Source organism: Rhipicephalus microplus, chromosome 9 (genome assembly GCF_043290135.1).
Source record: "Rhipicephalus microplus isolate Deutch F79 chromosome 9, USDA_Rmic, whole genome shotgun sequence".
Lineage (NCBI taxonomy): Eukaryota > Metazoa > Arthropoda > Arachnida > Ixodida > Ixodidae > Rhipicephalus > Rhipicephalus microplus.
In genome coordinates, this window is record NC_134708.1 from 79,532,008 (window position 1) to 79,554,201 (window position 22,194).

Below are 22,194 nucleotides of genomic sequence, written 5' to 3' on the forward strand. Positions count from 1 at the left end.
CACTTTCAAAGAGCTTGCCGCATTTGTCGGTAACGCAGATCCAGGGACGGGTCCTTCCAGCACGGCTCTCAGGCAGTTCAGCTTTAGCGCTTGAGCGGCTGCCGTCAGAACGTAGGCGCCCGAGCCGTGACCCACGAGCATCAGTTTGGACGGGTCGGCGTGAAAGGCGGCGGCATTGTCCAGCGCCCAACGCACAGCGACCACGGCGTCATTGATGGCCAGGTCAGCACCCGATTCTGCGGGACTTGTCCGGCTAAGGTAGCCGAGTACGCCGAGTCTCACGTTAGGAGACATCACCACTGCATCGGCTGCGCAAGTAGGTTGGCGTTTCGATGACGGCGTCGTAATATCAATGGGAAAATGATCGAGAATAGTGATAACATGAGAACAGAGAACGATAAGGACGATGTGGGCGATATACGCCTAACAAAATAAAAGGTAATAGCGAAAGCGATATGTTAAAAAAGTGATTAAGGAATTCAATAACAATGAACGAAGCATTGATATCTTTCCTGTAGTAACTTATTGGTCGGCCTTTTCACAACAAGAAAAAAAAGCGCCAGCAAAAATAACCGTTTGACCGAAAATAGCACTAAATATTCAACTTTACATTTTGTACTGTACGGAAGGAATGAAGCATTAACGACAAAATTAGAAAGTGTGGCTTCTTGCATTCGGAGTATGCACTGTAATAATAATAATAATAAATGGTGTTTAACGTCCCAAAACACCATATGATTAAGAGACGCCGTTGTGGAGGGCTCCAGAAATTTCGACCACCTGGGGTTCTTTAACTTGCACCCAAATCTTAGCTCACGGGCCTACAGCATTTTCGCCTCCATCGAAAATGCAGCTGCCGTAGCCGGGATTCGATCCCGTGACCTGCGGGTCAGCAGCCGAGTACCTTAGCCACTAGAACACCTCGGCGGGACTGTGTACACAAACATCCAATGCATAATCTACACAATGTGATTGTCTTTTTAGCCAAGGACCAACGTGAAAGGGATTGTATAGCTCACTAGCTCACCTTTAGCAGCCAGTATCTCCCATTCGAGCAAATTGTTTGTGCCCCTCGAGAACCAGTCCTGCGTCATGGCCAGAAGCAGCGGTCTCTTGGCAGCGGTCGCCGAGTCGTGGGCAGGCGCCCACACGTTCACGCGTAAGCAGTCCTCGCGGCCCAGTAGTGTGTCGTTGATGACCTGGGCGCACGGAGGGCTCGCCGCTTTCGAATCCAGAGCCAGGATACTTCTTGCCTTGACAGGCTGTGCGAAGGCGAAACGTTTACTTCTAGCCCCGAGCCAAGCGTAAGGCACGCCGAGCCAGCGGTGGAGGGCCACGCCGTGCACGTCTACCGCAGCGCCCTTCAGTATGCCCGAGGTAGTGTTTACCTGCAGTCGCGATCGAAAGGAGCGTTTAGCCCACGCGTAGAGTCGTCAACATATAGTGGACAAGATTGGTGCAAATCACTGGTAAATTTTCACGTGGCGTCATGAGTGTAGCTCCTCCCCATACTGGTAGCCAAACAGGGCGACTCGGTGTATAGTCCGCGCATGTCGCTTTTCTGTATGAACGTAACATCAGCCGTCGTTTAAAGAATTATCACAGAAGCATGCTCAATTGTGGGTTCGTATAGGTTGAGTGGAAAATGCGCCAGGAGACGCAGCTTAACAAAGAAGTCGACAGGTAACGACACTTCCGTTAGTCTCCCTCTTACACGTGGTCCATGTTCTGTATTTCAGCACGAGCTCCAATGTATTGGCTCGGTGAAAGATGCCTCAGTCATGCTATGATGTTTTTTTTTTGGTCACGCGAAGTCTCGATTATGTAAATAGCAGTTATGATGCCGTCCTTGCGAACCATCAATCTTCCCCTTGCGTCCATTTTCCCCCGTCATGGACTTTCCATCACCTCGAAGGGTTTCGAATAACGAATTTCTTATATACAGTGTTCAATGAAACACACTAATCGTCCTCGCTGAGTATTATGCTTCACTGCCCAAATAATGGCTTAGCTACCACCTTTTTGCGCTAGTCCCCGGTTCATACCGAACAAAGAAATATGTTCTTCAATGGAAAACTTCTTTTTGTCTTTTTTTGTCTTTTTTCACTATTCTTTCGACAAAATCTACAGACTTCATCGCAAAATGCGCAACGGCTTCCAAAGCGTAATATTGTTGTGTAGGTTTCGGTAATTGTTTGCTCTGAAAATCCGCTATGCCAGTAAGAAAGTTTGAATAGTGAGCACTTACGAATATTAGGTAAACTATTGCTGCATTCTATTGTCCTTAATAATCAGGTTGTGAATATGCGTAAGTGCGATCTATTAGACACTTTTAGTAGGGCGTACGTAACGAGGCTACTTATGTAGCATGGCTACGGGAGAGATTTGTAACTTCCAAGAATGTGTGCCTACGCTCTCCCCCCCCCCCCCCCCTAAAAAAGAAAGAAAACAAACCTGGCGCAAGCAAACGTAACGATACGTAGCGCCAGCTACGTATTGATTTCGAATGAGACCAGCCAGACTGCAAGATAGCTCAAAACGTAAAAGCGTGGATCCAACGATTCAGTTCGACTTGGATGCCAGTGGCCGTTATGACAGCCGCTAACCACATGGTGACGTTAACAAGTGCACGAAGGCTGTTTTATCTTCCATACGATTCATCCAGTTGAACGAGACGCATCCCAGTACGGTCGACACGGTAAACTAAACGCGTTGTTCAGTGCGCTGCTTTCAGCGTAGCCAACGTATCGTGCTACGTATGTAAAGATCGTTGCGTGCGCCCGACTAAACGGGGCAATTATAAATATTGTGTGGTGTCAAATGGTGAATTACGAGTGGCCATATTTGGGAAAGAAAACTAGGAATTATGTGGGGGAGCACATTACATCGAGTGGCTTTGTGAAAAACAAAGATGAGTTGCCTTCGATCTTTATTTCTTCGGTCCCTGGAAACTTTCCAGAGGCACAATGAAAATTTGGCAGCGCAAAGAAAGGAGACATGGGTGAGCATTGCACAAGCAAGTGGCGACTATAACTTGATTGATTGATAGAAAAAAGTATATACCGCAATGACCAGGGTAGAAAGGAGAGCACCCGATGGAAGATTCAAACCGAGTATTTACTGATTTGCTTGTCTTCCACATCTCATTTGTAAGTGCGCACTTACCAAGTCCTCTTACAACAAACCTACAGCGGCCAGCCCATCTCTACTCTTTCGATTTCCTGTAGGGCCAGAAGGATGGTCACTAGCCACTTGCTTCAACGGTAATTGTCCTCTAATAAATTGAGACACTTGCGAATAAGCTTTCGAAAGCAATTCATGGGCTAGTTGATTAATATAGCCACTGAATAGCCACTGGATTCACGTGAATTGTTTTCGCAAGTAACTCTGGATTCGCACCCCCGTTACTCCACAGTAGCGCTGCTACAACGCACGAAACATTCCGCAAACAGTCGCGAGGGTACCACGCGATAGCAACAGATAGCGGATTCTCCTAGCACACCTTATAATAATAAAATCTAGTGTTTTACGTCCCAAAACCACGAAATGATTACTAAGGTCGCTAAAGTGGAGGGCTCCGAAAATTTTGACCATCTGGTTTTATTTAACGTACACTGGCATCACACAGTACATGGACCTTTCCGTCTTCGTTGAAATGTGACTGCGCTGCCTTAATCGAACCCGCGACCTTCAAATCAGCAGCCGAGCACCAGCCACTCTTTCACAGAGGCGGACTTTAGGTGTCGAGGCAACTAACGCACCTCGACACTTGGTACTGCTGGAGCCTCGGTCCACGAAGTCGATGCCTCGGTGACCGTTCTCACTCGATCCCCACTGGCTTCGGTAGTGCTTTCGACACTTGGTACTGCTGGAGCCTCGGTCCACGAAGTCGATGCCTCGGTGACCGTTCTCACTCGATCCCCAGTGGCTTCGGTGGTGCTGACAGCCAGTGCCGACGTGGCCGAAGCTGTAGCGCCAGGAGCAGTGGTTGAGGCGTCCTTGTGCTTGAACAGGATTCCTATGATGACGACGACGAGCGCGATGACCGTAAAAACCACGGCCCGATATGCGAATCTCGCCATCCTCCTGCACACGAGTTGTGATGCATTGTCATTTTTCGTGCGCCTGACATACAGTGGTATATTCAGACAGTGCGGCTCTCTCAGAGAAACGTATTAGGATCAGTCTTTACTGGCCTGCAAAAAAGCAATGCGGGAAAAGAAAAAGAGGCACCTGCACGGCCTACATGATTATGCGATAGTACGTGCTTCAAGGAATCATCATAGGAGAAGCCAGCAGCCGCAAATTTACTTCGGGAAAAGGGGGGCGGGGTGCACATGCTCAGGACCTTAAAGACATCGTTTTCATTACTTATTTTCTGTAAAACACCCCCTTCTTTCAGAATTTTGGGGACGAACAGGTGAGGGGGGGGGGGTTAGCGCAACTTTGCTGGTTACGGGCCTTTTTATGAGTGTTAGTGTTACTTGCAACACTCTGTAGTACTATTTGCGCGAATAAAAAAAGTAACCAGTCCAGCACTGACGCCTGGCAACGTTGCTATAGATTCTTTGTAGCGTTGGAACCCAGTACCGCGGCACGAATGCACTCTAGTTCTGTTAAGAACAAGAGTACGCGTACGCTTTTATATACATTTAGTTAAAACCTAAAAATAAATGCAAGCTTCGCACGCATAGGTAGCATTCCCGGCCAAAGAACATTCGCATAACCCTGCCGCGGTGGTCTAGTGGCTAAGCTACTCGGCTGCTGACACGCAGGTCGCGGGATCAAATCCTAGCTGCGGCGGCTGCATTTCCGATGAAGGCGGAAATGTTGCACGCCCGTGTGCTCAGATTCGGGTGCACGTTAAAGAACCCCAGGTGGTCGACATTTCTATAGCCCTCCACTACGGCGTCTCAACCATATGGTGGGTTCGGGACGCTAAACCACACATACCAATTAATCAAAGAAAATTTGCATAGGCGCCCCGTCCGATCGCGCTTGCTCACCCGTGACGCCAAGCACTTGGAGAGTATTTGAGGATGGTGTTTTTTTAAGAGAACCCGTTGTGCCCTAAGAATCTAACTTGCTGGTAAATCTCAACACAGATTCTGAAATCACTACCCGGGAATACGCCGTCTTTTTAAGCAGTGACCAAGAACACCTAATTGTTAATATACAAAGTGTTCACACTAGCAGCGAAAAAGTAATTGCTGTTATAGAACGCAAACCAGCACGGTTCTCTATAACAGATGAATTGTAGGCGCTCCTCAGTTATTAGGGAGCAGCTTTTGGTTTTTTCTTACATTGTAACACCGAATTCCTATATTGGCGGAAGCTTTTCAAACCGTTATCTAACTTATTGGTGTCTAGGCTTCATTCACATGCGTGTTACGTCACTAAATGCACGAGATAACCGAAAGCCGGTTGTCTGGAAGGCTGAAACTGGCTGTTCTAACATGTAAAGTACGATAGTAAGAAGCAAGAAATCGTAGAAAGGCTTACCGTTCCCGCCGCATCTGCGTGTCTAGTTGTGTCTGTGGAACAATGGCTCTTATGGAAATCGGCTGATCCTGAGAAAACGAAGTAGGATGCTTTATTTTCAGAGCAATATATACTCTGGAGATGCGGCAAATCAACTGCTAAGCGTTTATTGCTATAGCTATTGTATGGACACTCCGAATGGATTTGTGCCGTCATGCACTGTGGCTCTCAAGTTTGGTGTCAACCTCACGTAGATAACATCGTTCGGCACACCGTGCGTTCTACGTGCGAATAAAAGCACGCGAACACTGATGATAAGAGCTGCTTAACCAGTGATGAGCCGAGCCAGCCAACGCCGCCGCACAAAAGGGTGCGTGTGACCACGTCATCCCAAGTGCACCCCGCTCTTCTAATACACTTGTCGCCAAATCAGAGGGTAGCATACCGGGCACGTGCCTGGTCGCCTTCTCTCTCGTTGTTCTTCCTTCCTTCCTTGTCACCGATCTTTTCAATCTCCCCAGCTTCTATAATTTCACGTGTAAGCTGATTTCTATTGCGAGATAACTGCGGGAAAAAATGAAAATCAATTTGCACTTGCGATTAGAGGAGCAGTGGAGATTGAAAAGATGAGTGACGAGTGTATTAGCATTCCCTCCATCGCAGTGACAAAGAAAAAAATTGACTTCCTTGGTGTTCGCCACGAGACCTATCAATGGTCTTGTTACATCTGTGCCGCAGATGTGCTCATGTTTTGCCCTATAATCATGCTGTTGTAATAGAAGAAATAAACTGATGAAAGTTGCGCTATGTGCGTGCGTGTGTGTTATTTCGTATTACGTCTTCATTACGCTATTACCGTTCATAATCATGGAATATCAACGTGCTCATATTACGACCTTGGTGAAGCTCATGCTTTCACTTGCTTCATGGTGCCAAAGCACTGATTTTTAACACGCGAGACAGCGTGTTTAAATTATTCTGTACAGAAGACGACTTTTTCGCCTTTCTGCCCGAAAGTTATTATAACCGGAGTTTGCAAAACATCTCCATCGTCATTCTATTTTACGTCCATACACGTGTCACTAGTAAATGAGTGCGCTTTCCGAAGCGAAAAAAAAAAACATCCTTACCAATGAATGCAACAGTAGTGGTGTTGGCTTGGTGCCCTGGTATAAAAAAAACAACACAAGAACAACAGTATAACTGAAGGCATTTATTTAAACTGTGACTGCAGTTATTTCATTGAATCAATCAATCAACTTCATTTGTGTCCTTTAACAAACCGACAGAGGAGCAGCGAAACAAAGCTGTCTTGCGACAGCTTGACGGGCCCGCCGCCCCCATTTACAAGGGCTCATGGCAGCACAGCCATAGTTAGATTTACATTCAATAAAAATATGCACAAAGAAAAAGCTACATCATTGTACAAAAACGATACATCATATGGAAACAACGGCATTGAACACTAGAAAAACCAACAAGCGCGAGAAATAGTGATAAACTATTCAAAATAAAGGAAACGAACGTCGAAGCGTTATAACCTCTTTAAGATCAACTAACGATGCGAATTTCGGCTCTGACGCGTCCATTGCTTTCAACAGAAAGCTGAAGGTAACACGCGACTTACCAAGCTTATCGCTCCGAAGGTGATTTACTAGCTGACAGTTCTGCACTCGATCGATGCTGACACGCGTAAAACTCTTCTGCAGCTGACCGTAACAAAAATTTTTGCCGATGAGTAAAAAGTGACGTTCTTTAATGACGCCCCCATGTCTTTCTTCGTCATGTCGACCAGGTTCCACAGTCTAAAAACTTCGAAACGCGTTATCGCTCGCAGCAGACCGTGCCTGAAGGTATACGGACGCCTTGTCAAACATTGCAACGACATGAATCCTATAGATCCTTACGGAGTCGGCATCGATTGCCGGCGTAGGCGTTATGGTCAGCTGGGGTCCCGGCGAGAACTCCGGAAACATGGCTGCAGTAGCAACGGCTGACACGCCTGTCGTACTCGACGTAGCGAAGGCGCCATCAATTTTGTCTTTGCTCTTTTTCTTTCTCTTCTTTGACTTGTGCTTGTGCGTTTCCGTGGTGCTAGATGACGACCTGCACGCACCACGCGATGCTATTAAATACTGTGTGGCGCTAAGCAATGAATTACACAGAGGTGATAAATAGATTCGTACTTGTTTGTCACAGCACTTGACACTAACAGCATGCGCCGAAGTTGCTTGCAGTTAGTCTTAACTGAAAGGATGATGAGTGACAGCTTCTTACAGATGAGTTCTATAAGTTTCCAGGTCATCGCTGAGTGCCAAGTTTAAAAAAAAAAAAGCTCCTGGCCCGCCTATGGAGATCAGCGGTGTCATGAAAACGGAGCCATGAAAGTGCGAGAGCTACACTTAATAAGCTATGCGCTCTGCCAGTCGGTTGATCATCTTCAAAATTAGCACTCTCAAAATAGGACAATGCCGGCCTTATTGAAGCGCTCTTCGTACAGCACTTTTCTCGGAGGTTGCCGTTCAGAAACATGTCTGTTGAATGGCTAAGCCATAATTGACATTATTTCTGCCAATGCCACCGAATCTTGTACGTGAGTCACCACCCGTAGAGAGGGGTCCGGATGTTTTGAAACAATATTGCTTATAGCCGCTATAACATCTTTTCTGTGTTATTACTAACTGCGAGTTGGTCTATAGATATACCAGGTTTTTCTAATAACGTGTGTCCGGAAATCCCCGAAAGTGAGAAAAATGCTACATTTTTGCACTGCCTTCGTGATTACTGCATCATTGGCCGCATATATCTTAAAGTGACTAATGACAGTATATTGCTGTAATTATGGTAATTGCATTCATTGTTTTTACTAGACTAGAAAAGTGGTTGGGCATAACAAGTCAATAGTAGTTCTTTTCGCGGGGAGGCAAATCAAATAAAATGTATATTTCAATACACTTTAGAGGCTGAGGACCATGGCCAAGAAGTCAGTAAGGCTTTCCGCGGTCGATGACCCCGCTTTGAAATCGCCAGTTTGGAGCTACTATATGAAACTTCCTTAAGCAGCAATGGTATATTTTGTGGCGTGATAAAATCTTGACGACTTAACGAAATTCGTCACACTTTTTTTGCGCTAAGCCCCACCGGCTGAATTGTTAGTAAGAATGCTTTTAGTTATACGAGCTCAGTTATTCTTCAATCACGCTATATGGCAATGAATGAGCCCAGCTGTCATTCAGTTTCGGTCGCAGTAGTGTGACCAATAACTAACCGGCTGTTGTCGGTGTCGACCTTGCTGTCGTTCTCGGACGCCTCCTTGGAACGCTTGTCACTCGAACGAGCTTTCGGACGGACGCTGGCGTCCGTGCGCGGCTTCGAAGTCCTACTTCGGCTGCTTCGCTGATTCGACAAGGGCGTCGTCGTCGACGTTTTCTGGCTTTCCTGGTCCTCTGTGGCGTCCATGCCGAAGAGGGAATGTCGAAGCAGCTGTTGACAGGCCGAAGATCCTTCTTCTAGTGCTTCATGTGGGCGATGAGGAGGATTGAATGCGGAAAAAGTAACTAACCCACTACTGGGGACCGGGGTGGTTTAGTATTTATTGGAGTTGTATAGGCAGCAATCACCCTCTACCTGCGTCTATTTCCGGATGAAAGTGTTGACCATATTAATAATCTCACGCGCTGTTCACATCGTCACAAAATATAGCGGCTTCAGGTCGCTTTAAATGCTGCGTTTTGGCATGATTTCTGTGACCCAAAATGAATGAATGAATGAATGAATGAATGAATGAGTGAATGAATGAATGATCTTTATTGCACTCATATCTTATATAAAATAAGCACAAACTGTATGGTCCCATAGCCAAAGGCTAGTGCGGGTCCCATTGAAAGTATACATAGCTGAAACTTTAATAGTTCCAATTTAAAATAAACAGAAGTTAACAATTCAAATTTGGTATCATCATACAAGAAGTAATGTTTATCTGCTAACAACAGTCACTTGAATTTGACTGAACATAAAAAAGGGAAAATACACAACTTGTAGTAAACACAAATATTTGGTGATTAGTGGCGTACAGAACTGAAGAATGATACTTGTAGTTGCAAGTATCAATAGTTGTTCTCTTATATGGCTTAATATAGAGAAAAATAGTATTGAAACATCTTTCAAAAAAAACACTAAACACATAAAGGGCAATATATATACATAATGAAAAATTAACCTAAAGTATCAGTCAACTCAAGCAGAGAAAATTGCTTCAAAGTAGTATTTTTTCAGTGATATGGAAAAGTTCTGGGTATTCTTTATATAACGCGGTATGCCATTCCAAACATTGACTCCGGTATATTGTACTAGACGTTTGCTATAGGCGTTTTTTATGGGCGGTATATTGAAGTTGTTAAAAGTTTCGTTCCTCTTTTGGCGTCGGGGAATACACAGTAATGAAATTGGGAATGGTTCATTGTTCCTAACGACACTGTTAATACATATAGCTACTTTTTGTTCCCGCACAAAATCAAATGGTAAGATCTTTAACCTAGAAAAAAGTGGTTTGCTATGTTCGTAGTAAGGTGAGAAAGTAATCGTACGTATAGCCCGTTTTTGCAGCCGTCGTATTGGCTCAAGGTAAGAGTCATACGTCGAACCCCAGGACTCTCAACAGTACAGAAGGTGGCAGTTAACTAAAGCAAAATGCAAAGTGCGCAAAATTGTTGTGTCAAAATATTCACGTGCTTGCAAAAGGGTGTAACTCGAAGCTAGTTTCGAGCTGACTGCTTCTATTTGACTCTGCCAATTTAAACAGCTGTCTAGAACAACACCTAGGTAAGTAAAAGAATCAGTACATTACAGGGAGCAATTATTGATGTAGAGTTGTATATCATGTGGAGTAGGATTATTACGGGAGTGGCATAACATATATTTTGTTTTTTTTTTTGGCATTGATGGTAAGCCTGTTCGCTGTAGACCAATCGGCAAGCTTAGCTAGTTCAGTATTCATCTGTTCTTCTATGTCTGACAGATTTTTGCCGGTAATAATTAGGGCAGTGTCGTCAGCATACATAACCATCTCGGCAGTTGTTAGTAGTAGAGGCAAGTCATTTATGTATAGTAAGTAAAGTAACGGACCTAATACGGAACCTTGTGGCACACCTGCATGAATGGACTAGAGAGAAGAAGTAATGTTACTGATAACTACCATCTGTTGTCGACCTTGAAGGTAACTCTGAAAAAAATTCGACACAGTGTTGCGAAAACCATATCTACGTAGTTTGTAAAGTAAGATGTCATGGTCTACTGTGTCGAACGCTTTTCTGAGGTCCAGAAAAACCACTTTGGCGAATTTGTTATCTTGGAGGGCAGTATTTAAAACTTGGCTTAGTGTGAGCACTGCTGTACCTGTAGAGCACATTGGCCGGAGGCCATGTTGTTGCGGACATAACACATGATATTTGTTCAAAAAGGAAAGCATACATTTCGAAATTATTTTTTCAAAGATTTTGTTAAGTACACTCAGTACAGAGATCGGACGGTAGCAAGAAGACTCGGACCTATCTCCCTCTTTGTAAACAGGGCTGACTTTGGCTATCTTGAGTATTGATGGGTATTGACCGGCATGTAATGAGTGGTTGAATAGGTTACATATTACTTCTCCAATTAAATCAATGTTCTCTCTTATAAAGTGCTTTTCACACATCCATCCACACCACCACCGAAGTCCGCACCACATCTAATTACAGCGACACAGGTTCATTCATGGCATCACGCCAAGATTTCGTTATGTTTTTAATCTGTGTGGTCTTGCGTCCCGAAAATAGAATATGATTATGAGAGAGGCCGTTGAGGAGGGCTCCGGAAAATTTGACCATCTGGTGTTTTTTACCGCGCACTGCCATGGCACAGAACACTTTGTCGGCTATTCGGTTCATGTTCAATTAGAAGCCACAGTTGCGGCTACTTTGCGCAAAGAAATCCCTCGACCCCTTTCCTCGTTATTTCTTTGGGCGAAACAGCCTATATTGTGGCTTCTAATTGATACCGCACAATACACGTGCCTCTACCGTTTCGCCTTCATTGAAACGCGACTGCCGTGTTCGGGATCGAACCCGCGACCTTGGGGTCAGCGGATGAGTGCTCACGCTAACATCCCTAAAATGTGGGATTATGTCGATTGCGAACGTTCTGAGGCGCATGCCCGCATATCCCCGGCACTGGTGTGGGAATGTGTGCCACATGTCTCAGGTGGAAAGCGTTTCATGACGTATACGGCAGGGAAGACATCAAGTTAGTGATGTCGTCAACTGGAATCGCTGCTTCTTATAAAAGTCTGGGAAGTAAAAACAGCGCGAAAATATAGACATGGACTGTGGAAGAGACGACATGGCGCTGAACTCGCAACTGTCGTCTCTTGCTATATATATATATATATATATATATATATATATATATATGCACAGTTTTTACTTCCCAAGCATGAACCACGAATAGCTTTGGTATATACCAAGTTAAGGCGACGACCGCGAGAGCAGCAAGACGTAGATGCAAGATAGATAGATAGATAGATAGATAGATAGATAGATAGATAGATAGATAGATAGATAGATAGATAGATAGATAGATAGATAGATAGATAGAAATGAGCAAGTTGCTCTTGGTTCGCGAAGAGCTACTTCACATTTAATACAGCTGTAAAGATTTATGACAGCTGTGCAGGTACTATGCTTAATCAAGGGCTCGAATTCTGTATACTTGCATAGTACACTGCAGGGCCAACTTACTGAAAATGCTGCGCAGAAACAAGGCACTCGCCACTAAAGCCCTAACTGCATGCACGAGATTTCCTCGCGACAGCGACAAGCTGCAGCGACGAGCGAGAAACGTTTCTGTCCCGGAGGCCCATCAGTCGCCACTGCTTGTCGCGTCACGCGTTTCTGGAAAACTAGAAAAGATCGCTTGTCGCCCGAAAGCCAGCATGATTATTTCCGGCAACATGGCTGCGCCCATGGTTCTCGCTTCGGTTACAATTTGCTCTTGATGCTTGTTATCCACACGTTCTTCAAGAGACGCAAGGTATAGACTATCTTTTTTTTTTTTACATTTTGATCTCACGCGGAGTGAGAAAGCGGCCGTATTTTCTCGTAAATCTCGTTATCGAAGGTTTGTTTTGGTGTCTCGACGGTAGCTTGTGACAATTTGGTTGCTTGTTACAGTGCGAAATTGGAGCCGGCACACTTGCCGACATGTCGCTGATGCAACTGTTGCTGGTGCAGGTACCTCTGCTGCTGGTTTCTGCGATCCACTTCGATGCGGCGGAGCGCCGGACACAGCCCTTTTTGTCTGATCCTTGGTCGGCATCTACAGTATCTCGACTATCGTCCACACGTGTGCATGGGTCATCATCTGTCGTCAGAGGCACGTGTGGCCCGAGCCACGGATGGATCAGCAAGGATCAACCAATGAATTCGGGCCAACAGAACTCACGTGGTGCCGATCAGGCGTATATAGGCACTCAGCACGATGGCTTCGTGGGATTTGGAGCCGGCACACTTGCCGACATGTCGCTGATGCAACTGTTGCTGGTGCAGGTTAGTCATTACTACCCATCTCAATCGCGGAGACTTGTATATGCATTGCCGGCTCCTCCCACGTTGCTAACTGTTCGTAACAAAAACCACGGATGCACGATGCATACGTCGCGTCTGAAGAGATTGCGATTATTTTCTAACAGAGTTCTGTATTTGATTTTGTTGTTAATACTCGCGGGAGATGTTGAACTGAACCCAGGTCCTGCTAAGACACCGGAGATGGAAGTGCTGAAATGTTTGCAGAGTGGGCAGGAAACTTTAATTTCAAAATTAAACGGCATTGAATCCAGGTTCGAAAAAAATGAGAACATACTGATGGAAGTAAAAGATAATCTTAGCCAAACTCAGAACCAGATAAGGGACCTCAGCAAGATTGTAACTGAGCAGGCAGCTATAATACGGCAACTCATGCAACAGGTGAAAGATCTGCAAAAGAAAACAAATGACCTCGAAAACAGAAGTCGCCGGAAAAATCTTGTTTTCTATGGCGTTGATGATAAAACCTCAGAATCGTGGGATGAATCCGAAGCTATAATAAAGAATATTTGCAAAACGAGCCTTGGAATGGAACTCGAGTCTGTGGAAAGGGCACATCGCTTAGGACGCTATAATGAGAATAAGAAGAGGCCAATTATTGTTAAATTCTCATTGTACAAAGAGCGTCAGGCAGTGCTTCTCAATGCCAAAAGATTCAAGAATTCCCAATACAGCGTTAGTGAAGATTACTCACATGAGACAAGAAGTATCAGGAATAAGCTGTGGGAATATGCCAAGACAAAAAGACAGGATAAGAGCAATAAAGTGAAGCTGAAATTTGACAAACTGATTATTAACGGCAGGGCTTTCAGGTGGGATGACGAAAAAGAACAGGTCGTCCCAGTAAGCAGGCGATGACAAACTAGAAAAAAGGAGAAATACCGATGTCAAGAACTTGTTGCCGTCATCGTGAACTGCCGCAGTGTAGTTAATAAAGTTGCTGAGCTCTTGGGCCTAATTGAGAGTGTTAACGCAGATATAGTCCTTGGTACAGAATCTTGGCTAAAGCCCTCGATTGCTGATAGTGAGGTGTTTCCGCAAAATTACGTCGTCTATCGTAAAGATAGGCTCACAGCAGGTGGTGGCGTTTTTTTACTTGTTTGTTCTTGCTTACAGTCATTTGAAGTTGATTATAAGTGCGACGCACTGGAGTCTGTATGGTGCAAGATAACACTGCCTGATAACTTCGCGTTTTTGGTCGGAGTGGTTTATCGCTCGCCGAGCTCAGATAGTAGCGTAATGCAAACATTAGATGAAATTCTTTCCGAAGCATCAGCCCAGACAATACTCCTAGGGGGGGATTTTAATCTGCCTGGCTTATCCTGGGGTAATGGTTCCTGTATAAGTATAAGCGGGCGCATGAACCGTGCGATGAAAAATATCGTCGACAGGTTTGGTCTGACGCAGTACGTTACCACCCCTACTCGCAATGACGCTGTGTTAGACTTGTTGTTTTGTAACTCGCCAAATTTCGTAAATGACGTGACTGTGATTCCAGGAATTAGTGATCATCTTGCTGTTGTTGCTTGTATCCAAAAGAAAAAAGTGTGTGCGAAGTTACCTACGAGTAGAAGGATCTACTTTTATGACAAGGGTGACTACGATGCAATTTCTAAAAAACTTCGTAATTCGTTCCCTGTTTTCGAATGTCTTTTTGAGGAGGGCAATGTGTATGATATGTGGGACAAATTTAAGAATATACTTTCCGAGTTAACAAATAGACATATCCCCAGTGTTCATTCATCACGGCTAAAAAAACACAAACAACCATGGGTAACAGCACATATATTAAAACTTATCAACAAAAGAAAGAGGGCATTAGGTGCATTCAAGAAAAGCAAATCAGTTGCTCACTTTGAAAAACTGAAGTCGATTACCCACGAATATAAGCTAAAGATAAAAAAAAGCTAAAGATGATTACTTCACTGAGCTGAGCAACAAAATGAAATCAAATCCTAAAATGTTTTGGAAGTACCTAAAACAGTGTGGCTCAGATTCCTTTGGAATACAGGAGTTAAATTACAACGGCACGGTAATTACGAATGACGAGGATAAGGCTGCATGCCTAAACAACTTTTTCCACTCGGTATTCCTACCTAAACACAGCTGTAATTATCATCAAACTATTATGAGCATTTCGCATGTGCTTCCTGTCGAGCTTAGTGTTAATGGAATTGAAAAACTATTGAAGGACGTTGATGAGAGTAAATCTAGTGGTCCAGATGGAATTTCTCCGCGTGTACTCAAGCGTTGTGCAGGGCCAATTTCTATGTATCTTTATACGATTTTTGAAAGATCTTTAGCGACAGGCACCTTACCACATGACTGGAAAATCGCGCACGTGGTACCGATACATAAAGGTGGGTCCAAAAAAGACGTTGGTAATTATAGACCAATATCGCTTACGTCTATCCCGTGTAAAATCCTCGAACATATTTTATACAAAGAAATATTAACTCATTTAAACAAGCATAAGGTACTAATCAACGAGCAGCATGGATTTCGCAGAGGGCAGTCTTGCACAACACAATTAGTCGAATTTTATCATGACGTAATATCGGGCGTAGATACTGTGGGACAGGTTGACGGTGTGTTCTTGGATTTTCGGAAAGCGTTTGACACGGTGTCACATTCACTCTTACTGTTTAAACTTACCACCCTGAACATTGATAAGACTGTCTTTAAATGGATCGAATGTTACCTTTCCCAAAGAACACAAACCGTAGTACTGAATGGAAAATGCTCCGAGTACACCGATGTTACCTCAGGGGTCCCACAGGGCTCCGTCCTGGGTCCGCTATTGTTTTTAATTTATGTTAATGATATCTCTGCAGGAATTTCATCTTCTATACGGTTGTTTGCGGATGACTGTGTTGTGTACAGAAAAATTTTTGATCACAATGATGTATTAGAACTTCAGAAAGACATATCGCTCATTTATAGCTGGTGTACCAAATGGAAAATGAATTTGAATATAACAAAGTGTGTACATATTTCATTTACCAAAAAGATGAAACCATTTCAGTCACAGTACCATCTGAACAATGTACAGTTGAAACGAGAGAGTACATATAAGTACCTAGGTATAATACTATCATCTGAATGTTCATGGAGGCCTCAGGTTGACACTCTCATAGCCAAAGCTGGTAAGGCTTTAAATTTCATTCAAAGAAACCTGCGATGTTCGCATGTGAATTTAAAACGTATGACATACACTACTTGTATCAGGCCTATCTTAGAATACGGTTGTGTCGTGTGGGACCCCGCCGAGGTAACCTTCATTGCTGCTCTGGAACAAATACAAAATCGTGCTGCCAGGTTCGTCTTGGGACGGTACGGAAGGGGGGAGAGCTGCACTGCAATGAAGGCTGAGCTAGGATGGGAGTGTCTTTCTGACCGCCGCCAGAAGCAGAGATTAAAATTTCTTTACTGCATTTACTACAATAAAACTGGAATTAATAGAGAAATATACCTACACAACCCTCATTACACTTCAAAACGTTTTGATCATAGTTGCAAAATTCGGGAATACCCAGCTAAAACGAACATGTATGCCAATTCATTTTTTCCTAGAACGATTAAACAGTGGAACAGGCTAACTGAAATGCAAGTACATAGTGGGAACGAAGATATATTTTATTCACTGCTGTAAACCCATGCTGTAACCTAACGAAGATATATTATGTGTGAACAAAATTCTGCTATGTGTGTGAACGAAAATGTATTTCAGTTATTTATGTATGAACAAAGTTGTATTGTGTCGGTGAACGGAGATGTACTTCATTTATTGATGTAACCCCCCTGCTATAACGCCTTCGGGTGCTGCGGGGTATCTGATGAATAAAGAATGAATAAAGAATAAAATCATCATTCGGAGTGCATCGTACCCGTCATCTCTAGCGTACGCTTTTGGGCAGCTTGTCGCGGTTGAACAAAAGATTGAGAAACAAGAAGGCCGTAAACAGTGCTTTTGTGGCTTCTTTATGCCACACAAGACAGTAATAAATTTGGCATGTGGTCATCGACCAACTTTAAACTTCTATTCGCAATTTATGGGCATGCACGTGATAGTTTTCATTCAAGCAACAATGACAGTTTGTCACGGACATGTGGTTGCCACCGTCGCGATGCACCGGCGCGACGGGGCAAGTTTGTCGCGGCCTCATGTCGCTGTCGCTAGGAAATCGCGTGCATGCGGTTAAGCTCTAATGTATCAGCTAGGACTTAAAAAGATTGGCGTCGACATGTGCAGGGCGAGTGATTTGGTAGGTCACCTTGACAGTTTAAAAGGTTATTTAGTGTATTCTTGTGCAATACCAACTCAACATCATCATCATCATCATCGTTGTCATCATCATCATCATGACTACGATCTTCGCAACACAAAGGCGTCTCTTACGATTCGCCAATCAACCCGGGTCTTGTGCTTTCTGCTGCCTCGTAACGACCTCTAACGTGGACTATCGATTATATTGAGTTTACCACAAAAGAAAATGCTTGTGGTGTGCACACCATCTTGATGCATTGAAATATTGTCTGTTAGTCTTAATTAGTGTGTTGGTTCAGAAAAAAGAACAACCCTTTCAATTTTCAATGCTAGTTTTTTCTTATTTATGTGTCGTGCTGACAGATTTGGTGCCTGCAGGGATAGTATGCCAATGATTGAGGATTATTGGTCAGCTATGAACTTGAAAGAAAATAACTGGCTACGTGACACCAAGAGACGGATAAAGAGTGTTTCATACGTGTTAGTGATACAGGCTAACACTCCCGAGTTTAAAAGCACGTGCATATACCATAAAGTGGACGGGGGACAACTGCCGCTGTGGCGCAGTTGGTAGAGCATCAGACGCGTTGCTACGAAATCGCAGGTTCACTGCCTGCCAGCGGCAAGTTATCTTTTAGTCCACTTTTCCTTCACATTTTACCTCATGATTACTGCAAATTTTGTCCCTTATAGTTTTCTTTGCTTTGATATCGATTAGCTCTTACTAATAGGGAAGTATAAGGAATTAGAGCGCTGTGAGTGAACGAAGTTTCCAGCAAAAAAAAAAAGATGTAGGTTCCCACTTTCCCTCTGAAAAAATGGCAGTGGCTTAGCTCAGCTATGCTAGGATATACGTAGCGTTAGCAAAAGTTCAGCTGATTATTCTTAGCTTTCCAGATATCATGCTTACTGCTGTTCCGATGACACACACATGGTATACGTATTATGTGGCACATGTATATTTATTTTGCCGGGCAACTACTTCAGGATCCGATGAGTTAAGCTTCTCCGCTCTACTGCACCGTTGAGCAGAATTTGCACCCTCCTTCTCCATGGCTATACCACAGTGGCAAACGCCAGTCAGAGGCGCTATCAAGCGGCTCCAGCGCAGTGTCAGATAACGACTGCACAGGGAAGGTGCGTGCGTCGGCGTCCATATGTCTACCAAGGCTATGCGGCACTCCTCTGGAAAGCGCACACCGGGGGCGGCGTGTCGCGCGCGGCCGCGGCCGAGTGCGAGGGAGGTGCCGGCTCTGGTGTGTGACACCACTGATTGTCTGCGCAGCGCATCGAATTGCGCGCACACCGGCGCGAGCCGCGCGTGGCGGCAGCGGAGTATGATTGCGCATGCGCAGACCAGTGCCACGCAAAATCGGCTCAGCGGGGCCAGTGTAGCTAACGCTACAAAATAACCTCACCACGGCCAGGTGGGAGGCGGCCCTTCGTAGCTCTCTCTTGTCCGACCGACTCTGGGCCGTTCAGCAGGCCCGCTGAGCGGCTGCCAAATTTAGCCTAGCGGTCCCGACCTGGCAGTCACCCACTGCGCACTAACGTGGGTCTTGCCGGACAACAATAAAATTTTACACTCAGTCCCCCTGCTTCTATACATGCACTATATCAAAGCCGATATTGACTTTGCAACACAAAAGAATGCGTTTTGAGCGACTGAAGTATTCTAACGCAGCGTTAACAAAAATATCTTGCAGTGTGGTAAATGAAGATTAATGAAAAGAAAACGGTAGCTATGACCATTACGCGCAAGCTGCTTCCTTTGAAACACTCATATTCCATCAATGGTCAAAAACTATCGTTTGTTAAAACTTATAAATATTTGGGGGTTGTATTAAGTGCAGATTTTAGGTGGAATGAGCATGTTGCCTACATTGAAAAGAAAGCTTTACAGAAACTAGCATTTCTAAGACGTTCTTTGCGAAAATCTACCCCAAAATTAAAATTAATTGAGTATAAAACTTTTATCCGTCCGATCCTCGAGTATTCATCTGTGGTTTGGGACCCTCATAGCCAAGTAAATATTAAAACACTTGAAATGATTCAAAGAAAAGCAATCCGAATTGTATATAATCGCTACAGCGCTCTGACGTCACCCAGTGAACTGCTAAAAAAAGCTGACTTGGATACATTGCAGGCAAGATGGCAACACGATCGATTGAAGAACATGTTTCTACTTTACCACGACAAGCTACGCATAGACAAGCACGCGTACATGAAAACGATTCACCGCCGATCAACTCAATCCGAGCATCCAAAAAAACTGAAGGAATATTCCTGTCAAACAAAAGCCTTTAAAAACACTTTTTTTCCGCGCACTGTCTCTAATTGGAATGCTCTTTCTGCCGATCTGGTGAACTGCAAAACCACTCAGTCGTTCATGGAAACACCTAAACACCAGCAACCCACTTGACTTTGATCTTTCTTTTCGCTTCGCACTCTAATTTTCCACTGCGCATCCTGAACAGGCTTCCATTTATGTTCCACTTTTATCACTTTTTTCATATCAATGCGTTGTACTTTTGAAATGTTGCCGATTTTTGAACCGTTATATGATAGTTGTTTCTTAGTTCTGTATGAGCAGATGTTCGTCATCATAGTTTTTTTTTTGTACGTGTACGCGTAAACAACTACAATTGTGTAAGTACTGGCGTACTTTGATGCACTAGTTATTCATGGTGTAGCTCTACGTGACGTGTTTCCTTTCTTGTTGTTTTTTCATATTTGTTTTCTTTTTTGTATCACCCACCCCTGCCTAAGGCCTCATGTGTGGGGCTGGCAGCACTTCTGAAATAAATAAATAATAACAGGTGTTCAAGTGTTGGCTCAGGCGTACACTTCAGGGCCCTATGCCGCGTAAACGAATGCTTATATATGGAGCAGGAAATGCCGAAAACATTCTCCGTGGCCAAACACACGCATGCGTCATACATGGTTCGGGGTGGTGAAGAGGGGGGGGGGGGGTGTCGCTAGCATCGACCTTCTGAGCTTTCATAACTGCCGAAAAGTGAGTTTGTTCCTCAACTTAGCGGCACAACAGACATTAGACATTACACACTGTTTCACATGAAAAAGGGCCACGATTAGTGGTGGTTGAACCCGGAAAAAGATGGAACCGCCATCGCTGTCCATAAGGCGGCATGGCATCTTGAACCAAAGAACCAATAAAGTAAGTGTCAGCGCATCCCTTATCGCTTGACGCTGTGCTGATGTTTATTGATTGTGAGGTTGAATCACCTTGCTCGAACGCTCGGACGGACGCACGAATACATGGATGAACGCATGCGCGGACGGACAGAAGTGCGGACGGACTGACAGATGCTTCGCCCCACTGATCATCATTCACTCCGTGGATATATGCTGTGATTTTTTTATTGGGCTGTGGGCGCTAAATAACGGACGGAAAAACTTTATTTACTAAAAAGGGAACCCTGCAGGGTTACCGGCCCGGACTCAGGCCACTCCGACGTTTTGTGCGGTGAGGCGTAGCCTTTCCACCGCTGCCCGGTCCCGCTGGATTGCCCACAGTTGGTCGTGCAGATCTCAGCTAGTCAGCGTACTTAGCCAACGCTCCTCGAGAAGGTCCGGTTTTATATTGTCCTCTCGGTATACTACTGAGACGTGTGTACATTGCCATAGAATAAGTGCCATATCTGCGTGTTCGTGCTTACAGAGGGTACAGCTTGTTTGCGGGTATTGTCTGGAATTTACTCTGTTCCGGTGTACTGGATTTGAAAAGGTTCTGGTTTGCAATCTTCGCCAATCTGTTTGGGCGCTAAATAAAGGAGCCTGCACTTCGTGTTGTAATCTGGTCGCCTCAAGAGTTGCGCGTGTTCGTGTACTTTCTTGTGCTTTAATGTCTGCGATCGTGTGTGGGGGTAGCTTGACTCATGTTTCCTGTGATTGAGTACGGTTCTGTGGTGCGCTAGTCAGTGGCAAATTGTTTTTTCCAGTGGTGGAATTTCGCCAAGCCTTTGTGCGCAGCTGAACAGCTCCAACGTGAGACGCTACTGTAGTACAACGTACTGTCCCGTGATATACAGTGGCGGGAAGCGTATTATTCTTTATAGAGCACTTGTTTTTCTCACAAACGAGCGCAATGTCAGTCGTGCACCACCACCTTCATAAGACAGCATGGAGAGTGATTTCGTAGAGTGTCTTGACTGTTGCAATGGTTAATTGCTGTATTCATGCAGGCCACCAATAAACAACATGTAACGTGGACTATCGATGATATTAAGTCTATCATGAAAAAATAATGTTTGTGGTGGCCACACTGTCTTGGTGTATCAGAGCCATGTTGGTTACCTCTTATTAGTGTTGTGTGTCACAAAAAAGAAAACAATCCCTTAGAATTGCATTGTTTTTTTATTTATTGTAGGTTTCTTTCTGGCAGACTAGATGCCTTTATGTAGTATAATAAGTAATAAAAAAATACTGGTCATATATATACCATGAAGTGGACGTGGGGGGGGGGGGGGGGTGACTGCTACGGTGGCTCAGATGGTGGAGCATTGGACGCGCTGTTCAGAGTTCGCAAGTTTGATCCCTGCCAGCGGCAAGTTATCCCTTTGTCTACTTTACTTTCTTCACGCTTTACTGCTTTACTTCATAACTGCTGCAGATGATAACTCCTATAGTTACCTTGGCTTTCTCGTTTCTTCGTTTAATGGAAAGGAAAGTACAAGAAATTCGAGCGCCGTGAGGGAAAAAAACTGGCAGATTGATCCTACGTATATATGCAGTGGGATCTGCCAGAATCGATTATATGCGAAGCACGAATGAGGAAGTTTAATATGTCATTTTCAATCACAATATCGT